The sequence below is a fragment of the Xiphophorus hellerii genome, chromosome 5, assembly GCF_003331165.1.
Source record: "Xiphophorus hellerii strain 12219 chromosome 5, Xiphophorus_hellerii-4.1, whole genome shotgun sequence".
NCBI lineage: Eukaryota > Metazoa > Chordata > Actinopteri > Cyprinodontiformes > Poeciliidae > Xiphophorus > Xiphophorus hellerii.
This window is the reverse complement of record NC_045676.1, coordinates 14,191,352-14,204,204: the sequence shown is the minus strand read 5'-3', so window position 1 is coordinate 14,204,204 and position 12,853 is coordinate 14,191,352.

Genomic DNA, 12,853 nt, shown 5'->3' with positions numbered 1-12,853 from the left:
AGACTGAGAGAAAAACAAGGAACACAGGCATACAAAGAAACATACAGACATACAAAGAAACATATGTACAAAATTGAAATGCAAAACTAAACAAGGGATGTTACTAGTGGGATGTTTTATGATTTTAATTGGTGCCTCTGACATCCTCACAGAGGCTTTTGAGCAGCATATCTTAAAAAAATCACTCCTGGTTTTGTTCACACACCCAGCATGTTATCTGTTTTATCTAACAAAACCTTTTACAATAACTGGAGGTGACTGTAATGGCTGCTGCAGCTTCCGGCTGAAACTTTGCAAACTCGTCCAAAGATTTTGTAACGATTACAGATACGGTATCATATAGTACCGTATCATTTTGTAGGCGTTTCCTGCCTTCTGGAGATCAGCACACGTTTTGAGCACAGAAACTGCTCTGAATAAGTCAAGAAAACTGTCTGCAGACTAATCAAAAATAATCAAACATTTCAGCATCATTTGCAACAGATTATTCTCTGAGTAAACAGCAGAAAGTTTCAGCATTTATATCCATTCATGCGTCTCTGGTTACTGAATAAATCTGATGGAAAGGAGTTATGAGAGTGTTTCATATATTGACCATTTAGTACTTAAGCTGCAGCTTTTGTTCTGCTACTTCAGCCTCAAATATAAACTTCAATTCCTGACACTCATCTGGTGATGTAAAGAACTTGCCTCGATCACTCTGTCATCAGGAGCCTTTTCACACTTTACCGATGAAAGAATGTCCATGAAAGAATGTCTTCAATGATTTGAAAGGAGCTTAAAGATCAGTGACTTTAATGGAAATCGACTGCAAATGGGACTGAAATTAGATTTATTGATGTTTTTGTTAGAGGAGAACAGGGACAACAACTCAAGTGTCAGCAAGCCACGAGGCACCAGATGAGAGATGATTTTAGGTGAAGTTTCTAGAGGACATCTTGATTTTGTAAGCAGGAGAATTTCTTGAAATGACTCTGGAGCTGTTTCTGACTGTGAGAAAGATGAAAAGATATAAATATCTCAAGATTGTATTCAATTTCTTGCTATTGTAGGACCGTCAGTACACTAAACGATGGTCATTAGAGCCTCACCATGCTGCTTTACAAAAGAATTGTGAAATTTCAATGCAGAGCACCTAATGGAAATTATACTTGAAAAGGATATGCTGCGATATTGCTTAGCAACGGCAAAAAATGTCCTGATGCAAAGACTGATACCTCTAACACAGAGGTTTGTCATCACCCCAGAAAAAAACAACAAATCAGAGTGGTCCTTAACTCCTATAAGTGCTATTTGCACTTGTTCGTTGTGCAAATAGCATAACGAACAAGCAGTTTGCCCAAAGGTTAAATTTAATCAGCGCCCTCCCTGGTGTTATTACTGGGATCAGGCAGGAAGAAGAGATTATAATGGCAGATATGGAAGAAATGTTCTATCAAGTAACCGTCCCAGAGGAGGGCTTTTATGTTTTCTCTGGCGGACATCAGGAGAAAACAACTCAGGAGACTGTTGAGCACAACATGTCTGCTCCACTGAGAGCGATAAATGTTCTTTGAACCCTGCACACTTCACTTCGACAACACTCAGGGCAGACCAGCTGGAACAAAGTCACTCTTGGTTATAGAGGTCAAACTATGTCATCAAACCTGAAGAAGAGCGAACAAAAAGCATCAGTCACCAAACCTTAGCAGACCCAAAAGTAAGAAGTGAGTTGGGTTTGAATTTAAGGCAGTAGTAGTATGAAAGCTGAAATGCAGGAGTATGTTATTGAACTGTTGCAGCACCAGGAAAAGATCAGACAGACTGGCAAGCTCACAATTTAAAATATTTAGTAAGCTGAGAAAAGAAAATCTATTTCCATGTATGAGTCTTGTTCTGGTTGTTCTGTCTATGCATTCAGTTCTTCCCATTTTAAATCGTTTTCAAGTCAAGTAATTGACTTCTTAAAGTTTTACTCTTCTTTTTCTAAACCCAATGAAGGTTTTCTTGGCTGTGTGTTCTTGTTTGAAAATCACACACATTTCATCTTAAATACATTTCTCTCTCTCCTTCTTTCATTTATATGAAATCTGTCACCGCCATGTGATTTTAAACGACCCGTATCATAATTTCTCCAACTGCACTCGTCACTTTCAGCTTTGATCTCATCTGACCACAGCATGTTTTCTCAGTGTTTCACTGGCGTGTCCAAATGCTCAGCAGCAAACTTTAAGCAAGCAACTTTTCCTTTTCAGCAGTGGAGTCTTGAGCAGTGGATGTTCGTAGAGGCCATTATGGTTGATGAGTCTTTTAATTGGAAAAACTGCACCTGCTATTTACAAGTCTGTCTGAAGATTTCTGCAGGAGCTCCTTGAACAGCTCTGGTTATTATTTATCCTTCAAAGGGCAACCGGCCATGGCTGGTTTATAGCTTAATGATTTTCTGTCCACTTCTTGATTATGGCTTCAATGATGCCTAATCGACAAATTGAATTTAATCTAAAAAAAAAAAAAAGAAAATGTTGATGTGCTCAGCACATCAACATACTGTATTTGTACGCAATGACCAGGCCTGAGAATAAATTGAACTCTCAAATCCCACCGTGGAGGCAAAGACATTTTCACCCAAATGTGCAGCATCACTTAAGAAGTCTGACTTCCTAAAGACAGAGCCAACTACATCAAATCTAAAAATTTACTTAGCTTTAATTTGATTTAGCTGTTATAATTCTGAAATAACATGTGAGCAGCGCATTAGAGGGTAATAATGAATTAGTTTTAAAACATTTCTCTGAACATGATGAGCTACAGCACGAAGGAAGGAGTCAAAAAAGCATTCTCGCAAGCAATCTGTCAGAGGCAAGACTAATGAGTTTTCACAAGCTAAAAAATAAATGCATGAAATGAATGAATTTGCTATTCGGCGACATAATTAGCTGGTGGTTAATTAAGCAATACAGAGAGAAAGTTGTTGTGCTGCATGCCAATTTACAAAATAAAGATAACCAATTTAATGTTGTCGCCTTGAAGACTCCCAGTCACAAATAAAAAGGACCCTTAACCCTTCACCAGGAAGTGACATAAGGAGAAAATAAAATTGCTTTCTGGTCCTTGTCAGCATCATTGAAGCTGACTTCTGAAGTATCTGTAATGAATCTGTTGTTCTTTTGGGAAGGCCAATAAGCTGAACATTACAATAATCTATTCTGCAAGTCAGAAAAGCGTGTAATGAAGTCTCTGCACTTCTCCACAGGAAAAACGGCTACCCTCAGTATTCTTCAGATGATATGGGTTTTTTTTTGTTTGTTTGTTTTTGCAACAGGGTTTTTGAGACGTAAGTTTTAAACAAATGAACTGACAGTTTTTTGACCTAATCTGAAAGGTTCACCGGCAGCGTCCAAGCGCTGCACTGATAACAGGGAAAAGTGATTTGATAAGCAAGCAAATGGAGGTCCATTTTTGTTTGCTTATGCTTTTATGTGTCAAAAATCCCGAGCTGCTTTGAAGTGAACAAAATCGTGTTTCACCTTGTGGATCTGATCGCCTTTTCACCTGAAGCAGAAAAAGGCCAACACAAAATGGTCACTTAATCAGGCAACACGGAGGCAGACACAGACAGAAGTAATCTTCCCAAACTTTTATCTCCTCTGCATCTGTCTGAGCTGAACCTCAAACACAGCTCTGTTTTCACCATTCAGGATGAAATATGTATTCTGCATCAGTTATTTCTCATAGAACTGTATTGTGGCCACTCATTGCATTCAATCTGCATTCGGTTCTCTGGCACATGGCTTACTTTGCTGAAAACCTGTTCTGAATGCCAACAGATTAACCTCTCTGATGATAAAGAGCCTCTGGGACTTCAGTCTTTCAGCTCTGCCGCTGTTCGTAATTAATAGGTAATCCTGTATTTTGTTTTGGAGTTATAAGCTACAGTGCCTATAAAAAATGTCATAACCTTGGATGTTTTACTGTCTCTTTTTGCTGTTAAAAATCGATCATGATTAACAAAATGTCTTTTTTTTCTTATAAAGAAATGTACCAAAAACTGATTTAGACAAAATAGAGATAATCAAATAAAAATGTGTAACATAAAACAAGTGATTGGTTAAATATTGATCTGTTTTGGCACCTTTAGCACCTTAAGTAAGTTTCTCATTGCCATGGTGCCATGAAGCTTTGACTAGAGAAGAACCAGGAAACAGTCGGTGTCTGCAGAGTCTCTGCCACCTCAGCAGAGTTGAGTAGTAACTAGTTACATTTACTCAATTACATTTACTTGAGTGACTCCTTTGTACTTATAGGAGTATTTTTACTTTTACTTAAGTCATTTTACTGTGGAGTATCAGTAATATTTCTGGATTCTCCATCCACTGAATGACAAACAAACATGTTTTAACCAAAAATTCACCAGACAAAGACACACACCTGCAGTTTTTTGATAAAGTTTCATAAGTTTTTTTATTGAAAGAAACTGATTTGGAAAAAAATGATTTTGCCTAATTTTGTAATTTTTTTTTTACTACCTATATATAATATTGTCATTTTCATACTTAAAATACCAAAATTTCAACTTAACTTTATATTTTGGTCCAATCACTTATTTTATGTTAGTTTTGTAATGCGTTTTATTTATTAGTCATTATTTTTGTCAAAAATCAATTTACATTAATGGGTTTTTAAGTAGTTTTATTTATTTATTTATTTCTCTAAAAATTGAACTTTTGTTAAAACACCCAAGGGGATGAAAACCTTTTACAGGTACTGTATCACACTCTTCTCATCTTTGCTTGTCGTGCTCGGTTTGTCCTTGACATTTTTTTTTGTTGTTGTTGTTCAAAGGACTATATTAAGTGAATCTCATCCCTCAGTGTTTATATTCTTACTTTTAGCACAAAGAACCTTGTTTCAAATGATAAGAAATAACATTTAGGTTTTCTGCTTTGGAACTAAGAAAGTAATCAACTCTAAAGCACCTAAATGAAAAAAGGTTTTAAAAAAAGAAGAGAAAAAGGTCTTTAGATGATGTAACAATAAGATGAAAGTTTTGTGAATAACTTTGGCCTGACCTGTCACACACTTGGATTTTTTTTGAATTTTATATATTTTATGTTGTGTAATATTTGTATTTGTGGTTGTTTTTTAATGAAATACAGCTGCAGTTGCCTTAGCCAGTAATCACTTGTATAAGTGTTAGATTTATGTCGAAATGTTTCAGCTTGTGGTCACTAAATGACAAAACAGATGAGATGAGAGAAACGTATCAGAAGCATTTTTATGCACAGTATGTGCTATGACAAAATTATTTAACAATAAGGTCATAAGCCTGATGCTGAGAGAAATGTCAAACCAGGCTTTCTGGAGGGTTTTCTACTTGCAAAGAGAACTTAGTTTTCTGTTTCACTCCAGTGATCCCAGAGCAGACATTAGCGACGCAGGTCAGGTCGTTCTGGCTCTGCAGTGGGAACATGAGACCAGCGGATTAGAGAAACAGGAAGGTGATGCTTTTCAAAGCCTGATAAAAATGACAGAAGGTGATGAGATTTACCAAGGAGACATTGGACTTAGAGAGCACATGATTTATCATTTGTTGTCACTGTATTCAGTTTATTCTGGATACAAAAATACATTTTCGGGCTTTTATTTTCACAAAACGTAGCCAGAGACACATCTAGCAGGACAAGTGCTGAGCATGACAATATAGCCACATAGATTCAATTTAAATCAATAATCTGAATATCATACCAGCTGCCAAAAAAGAAAACATAGTCCAAATGATGAGTGCTTCAGCTGCTAAAGGTCTAATACACTGATATATTATTCTTCTTGTTTTTTTCAGTGACACACAAAATTAATTTACATCTAATTGGGTAAGAAATGTGTCTCTGGCTACACGAAGGAAAAAGACCGCTGTTTTTATTAGTAGTATTTATTCCAAAAGACTAAAAAACCTTCAGAATATACAGCAACAGCAACTGAGTCCAACCTGATACGTAAAACATGTAACATTGAAGCAATGCCATTTTATCTTTATCTTGATCATTTCATTGCTAAATGATAAATTGCTTCATCTCATCTCTTTGTCCTCATTTGCAACATCCAACAAGAGCTCAGAAATGTACTTTTATGACTGATAAGAACTTTTTGCTCCAGTAACAGTGTCTGGTTGTCACTGTGTTTGAGCGACAGAATGATAATCAGACAGGAAGTTAGTTGAAGTACTAATACAAACCCTTTCCATCATCTCTTTGAGTCCATCCTTGTTGCTCAGAGTAAAAGTAAATGTGATTTATCAAAATTTCAGATCAGCTGTATCTGCAGGATTTTCCTGACATTTGGGTCTTACAGTTAAAGCCCGAGGTTACAACGCATCTACTTAGTCTCGTGGAGTACATACCAGGTATCTTCCAATCTGAGACCTCCGAGTCATGCACTGATTAATTTTACTAGAGCACCTCTTATTTGCTTTTCTGACAGTAAGGTGCTTTATTTTGTCTCAGTTCTGAGGTTTTTTCCCCCTCTTCCCAAATGTCAATTTCAACCATCCTATGAATAAAAACAACTTTTCTGATCATTTCTAACCATCTGTGGTGAAGGCTGGTGTTGACATTTTTAAAAAAGCTGTGGCTTTTTATAGGAATTTGTACGCACATCATGCTGAAGGCCTTTTGTGAGTTTGGAAATAAATGGCTGGCATTTATAAGCATTCATTAAAGAGATCGTAGGACGCATGAAATTCAGGAAAACGGAAAGACATTTACTAATTAATAGTTTCCATTTGAGTCGTTTTCAGTGAGGTTTATTCGTGTTAAATAGGAGAGATTTCTCCCCACCGTCTCCACATGATTGAGTGACTGATGCAGAGTTACTGAGTCAAGACAATAAGCTGGGCTTCTTTGGCTGAAACATAGCAGCAGCAGCATCATGCGGTAGGCATGACTTTCTTCCACAGAACGCCGGACAGATGACGTTTCAGTTAGCTGTATTATAATTTCTGTTGACTGTTATTGAGTTTGAATTGTTGGATTGTATTAAAAATGCTTTGAACCTGATCTGATTTGGATTAGATTCAGGCCTTATAGTTCCTGAAGCACGTTGGCGTCAAGCTCAAGGTTTATTCCATTCAGGATCTTTTTGGCCGAAAGCGTTCTCAGCTGTCGCTACAGATGAGAGGCAGAGTCCAGCATGAAAAACAATCTAATCTCCTCTTCCATATGTATTTTACGTCTGTGCAGAAAGCTGGAGAAAACTCATCTGAGCAGCTACGGGTGTTCATTAGATGCATTTGAGAAAAGTATAACAGAGAGATGTATTTACGCAGACAGCCCACCACTCCAGACTCTGACTCACACAGCTGTGACTCATTTCATTATAAAAATTCTCGACGAAGTTCAAATACTATTGAAAGTGGCATTGGAAACCAATTCTCTTAAGCTTCTAAATTCCTGTCACAATCTTGGCTTTGTCTTCAGGGTTTTTGCTAATATTTCTTGATGGAAGTTTGTGTTTATCACACATACTTCCATCAAGCAGTTTTCTTGTTTATATTAGGGATTTTCATGTTTTGCTGAGCTCTAAATGTTTCTTTAAAAAAAAAAAAGTATTCCTCTTTCCCTGTGGATATCAGTGTAAGGAGTGAAAAGCACATGTTTCGAAGAGAACAGACAACAGATGTGTTGGACTGACAAATTCAGACAACACATCAACAATAACTAAGCTATAGAGCAGGGGAGTCAAACTCATTTTCATTTAGGGTCAAATCAAAATGAGAAATATTCAAATTCAAAGATGCCTTATTAATCCCAAAGGGAAATTAAATAATATTCTCAAGGGGCCATTTATAACAGAATGTACTGATAAAACAACGTCTGAAAATGTCATAATTAAAAACGTCTTTTATGCTGATGTAATTTGAAAGAAAAGAAAACTGCTTTGATTTGTAAAATAATATTTCAGCACACAGCTGTTATTTTTAAGTTTCCATTTTTATGGCCCTCCAGGGTCCAGAGGGCCACGTAAAAACTTATGATGGGCCGGATTTGGCCCCTGGACCTCGGGTTTGACTCTAGCGAGGAACTAAAAAGCCAAAATCAGGACATTCCTGCACTTCCAAAAATCCCCTCCGTGAGCTTTCATTGGTCCTATCAAACACATCTACTGCACAGTGAACATTTTCTATTAGTTGTTAATTAACAATGTTCCTCAGTGTAAATATAACATCTTGAAATTTCTGTAAAATTCTGAAAATAAAACATTTTGACAAAATTACTGGACACATTCACTCGGGGAGTGCACAGGATTACATTTTTATTTTGCATTTGTTGTTTATATTAAGGGATTAAAACCAGTGGCTTAAACCAATTTCTATCTCTGCATGTCTTTCCCCAAGGACCGTACATCAGGATTTAAAATCTGTGTTGTTTAATTAAGTGACGACATTCTCTCAGAAACTGCCGGCAACACTGCACAAATAATTATAAACAAAAAATAAATAAATAAATAAATAAATAAAAAAGCCAATTAACCCATCTCCCAAGCTTTTTAGTCAAGCATGACCCTGCTTTCACGCTAAATGGAGGGCTGGAGGGTATTAAGGGTTCATCCTCACTGTCTGAACCACAACGCAGTGACTTCTTAACACTCATCAGCACAAACATATTGCACTTGTTTAACAGTTTTTTGTTCCAGCTGGATGTGCTGGAACAAAAACCGCAGCTACTTCACAGCTTAGGAATACAACAACAACAACAACAACGTGGATAACGCCACGTTAGGAAGCCAGAGCTTTTCATGTTCAACATCCTGCTGCGGCAGGGACCGTCTGTCACTCAGGGCATATAGACAGAGCAGGATGTGAGCAGAAAGAGCCGAGAAACCTGCAGGAGGAGCGGCGGACTGAAGCAGAGCCGCCCCGAGGCTCCACAGATCAGGAGCCACGCAGTGAAAGTCGCTGAGGGATCGCCACGGTGGTTTAATTCTAAAAACTCGTGACGAATGAGGGAATTATTGTGACGGTCCCTGAAGCGAGCTGAACGTTTCCTGCAGGACCAAACAAATGTCCACGTCATGTTGCCGCCCGCCAGATTCATTCATCAGCACGGATTACGATAACATGAACATGTTTGCTACTGCGAGTGCAGTGCAGAGTGAGACATCCTGTGGGGGCATGAGAGGGTTTGGAAGATGCACACTAATTACATGTGAGGTGAGAATCATGGAAATGTGAAATGCATATAAATGTTAAAGTTACAAACCAGAAGGAGAGGAGGAAGCCAATTTCCTCCAGGCGAAGGCTTTATATGCCAGCTGGAGAATTGGTCAGCAGGAAATGCGAAGATATGAGAAATAGGGAACATAAATAAGCCTGTGGGCAAAGCAAGGCGTGCAGATAAATAAGAGATATTGTTCAAATAAGATCCTGGCTGATTGCTGTGATGCATTCTGTAAGTGAAAGGATTTCTTTTCCCTTTTGATAAATGAAACAGGAGAAGGTTTGCTTTAGCAGAACACTTAACCAAGAACCAAGCAAGTGAAACCAAATTTTGGTACATCATATATTTCACACATTTGTGCAATAACAACTGAACTACTTGTTTCCTCGCAGGAACAGTGCTGTTTGTGTTAGCCAGAAATAGCCAGATATGAAATCTCTGCAGGTATTCAAATGCAAATTAGGACCAACTCTGTACTGTTTTCTTCTTTACCACAGAACCACATAATTAAACAAATACGGATGTATACAAATCAGCCCCTTCACTCAAAGAATATCCACCCACAATGAAATACAGTGGCTGGAAATGGGTTAGAACTACAAATATGTGTATAAATGTGTGTTAAAAAAATGTTTTAGGCCCAGCAAAACACTGAGACTGGGACTGTGACACACTCAACATCTGTAGGTCGACTCAAATGCAGGCAGGATGCAGGCAAACTCATATTTAAAGTTTACCTTGTCTTTACCTTCGGAAAGACCAAAGAAAACGAGAAACAGGACCGGCAGAGGATGAGGTAGAACCAGAAGAATCTGAGAGAACTTGGTACAATGCACTGAGGGGAAAAGACAAAATTAGTAAGAGGAGAAACAGGGGGTAAGACAAAAATATCTATAGTTAAGCCCTAAAGTATTCAGCAGTCACTCACTGATGAAGAACAGGAGGAGAAATTAGCAGTGTGGTTGTTTTCTACAGGTCAGTTGTCTCCAAGCACAGCACATTCTGTGCATCCTCACCCGGTCAGCTGGCTGCCACCTTGGCAGCTCCTCATGCAGCTGCTCCTCAGTTAAAGAAAACTATAAAATCATCTATTATCATCTGAAACATGTATGGTGACTCGAGCGTGCTCAGAATACTGCAGCAGAATGAAGGTTTTAAAGTTCGTGCTAACTTTATTTTCTCCTAACTTGTATGAAATGTCTGAGTCGGATCAACAGACGCACATTTACCTTTTTCCACTTGAAGAGATGAGCTCAGCATCCACGCTACCCACCACAGATTCCTTCCACACCTCAGGAAAAAAAAAATCTACTCTCCTCTATACCTTATAAGTTGGCCATTAGGTAAATTATAAAGCTTTATATTTTAAATGCACTTTAGTTTATCTCAGGAAGCCAAAAGTGACCTTTGACATTAATTAGAGAGTTAAGATTTTAGTGTGTGTATTAATGCGTATATTTCCAAACCTGCTCCACCTGAAACGTTGTGGTCTAGTCGATGCCCTGACATGTTTTCTAAGCAGAGTGAGGAGCTTTAAATACGCCTCACATTCACCCCTCCACCTACTCACATATTCTGTAAGTAGGAAGAGAGGACAACAAATTCAACTCCAGCTGTTTGGGACTCATGTTTTCTTCAAGATGCTCTCTGAAGAAGCTGAGAATCAAAGCCAATCACACAGTCACTGCACCAGTCCATCTTTTCTACCAGGTATCCATCCACAAGTCCTCCACTGAGACTTCATGAGACTCGGTGTGAATCTTGAACAGCCTGGTAGATGTCAATATTTAAGAAAAAGCTGTTGGGTTTCTAAAGAGTAGGCTACATTTTCTAGGTCTTGTATAAACTGAACAGGCTTCATTGATAAAATATGAGTTTTTTTGTCCCTTTACTAACACCTTTTGGAGAAGAATGAAATAAAAGGAATCTGTTTTGGCCAATTTAACATGAAGTTGATATTCCACGGATCTGCATTTACACCAACGTCCTGGTACACTTTGTTGCATTTTCATGAAATGTTTACTTGAATCAGAAAAAGGCAGAATGAAAGAAACATTCAGCTTCTTCTATAATCAGATTCCTCACATTTTTTAAATTATTAAGAATTTCAAGGGAACTTTGCAAATCGAGCTTTTAAGACCTGTCTAAACCTTTTCAGCTTTCAGAAGGAATTTGAATTAGGAGAAATTTCTGTGTGAAGGCAAATCTCTGCAGGCAAAAAAACCGTTCCACACTTTACTTTAATTTCAAGGCTTAACATCTGCTGATGAGTTGAAAAGTTTGAAAGAAAAGTAGAGAAAATCACTTATTCTGAATTTGTATTTCAACATTCTGACAGTGGAAAATTAATAAATAAATTATATATATATATATACATATATATATGTTATGAATCATTTCAAGACCTTTCTTACGTATGTGATATATACGCCATATAGTTGGAGGAAAGCTAGAATATTGAGAAAAAGTTAAACATTGGAATATAGTGGTGTCACACTCCAGTCAGTTAAAAATGTCGAAACACCTGCAAAGGTTTCCTGAGCCTCTAAATGGTCGAGTATCTGTCTCTCTGGGTCAGTAGGACATAATCATTGGGACGTCTGCTGACTGGACAAATAACAGAAGACAGTTATTGACACTCTCTACGAGAATAAGCCACAAAAGGTTTAGTGCATCATAAATCTGATTTAATAACGATATAATTAACTAACTGCTAACTAACAAAATGCATCTCAATGATTTTTGTTTAGTTTATAGTTCAATGCCTCCCTCTAGTGTTTACAGTAATAACTGCATCTGGGCTACAGCAGACAGTTTTAGAGGTCTTAATATGGACCAGTAAGTTTCAACAGAATATATCACCATATCTAAACTTTTTTAGCATTGTTTTTAATGGGCCAAACAGTGGAACAGAAGGCTGAAGGTGTTAGCTAATTTACTTTTGATTTATGGGCATATTATGCATATAATTTTGTGTTTTTAGGCAACCATTTGCTTGTTTGATGTGAATTATTTTTTTTTGATAAAATCACTGATGGATTTGGTTGCCAACCTTGAGATTTTCTCTGCATGTCTTACTTCACCCTCTTTCTAGCTCTACTAATTTGGCGCATTTTTGATAAAGTGGGCTTTCAAGAATAACTTAACTTGCTCATATTTACAGCTGGAACAATAAATAGGAATCTCAAAACAGCTCAACCTGGGACAAACAAGACTGGACTGAAAATGCAGATTTTTCTGCCACTACAAATAGCAAGAAGGATGTAGGTGGAGTTTTAAAAGAAATCCAAAACTACTTGTAAAAAAGTACTGCAGCATCAATTAAGGGCACCTTGAGGTGAACAAGTGACCATAACAACCGATCGGCAGCGTCCAAAGAGTGGCACATAATTCAGGGATGGTGCAAACTCAACTCAGCAGCAAAGTGATTGATGCTTTCAGTGACTTCAGCACAGCAAGTCATGAAAATCTGCTAAACAAACACGCCTTTTCAAAGTACTACTGAACCCATGTTCTTGTTCATGTTGCCGAGGAACAAAACCAAGAAAATAGGAAGAAATCGGCCAAAACATTTTAGGAAACTGTGTGGCTTTAGTAGGGCCAAACAGTGAAACCCCGTTTATGATTCTGACCTATAAATAGCTACTGATCCCTTTTCTACA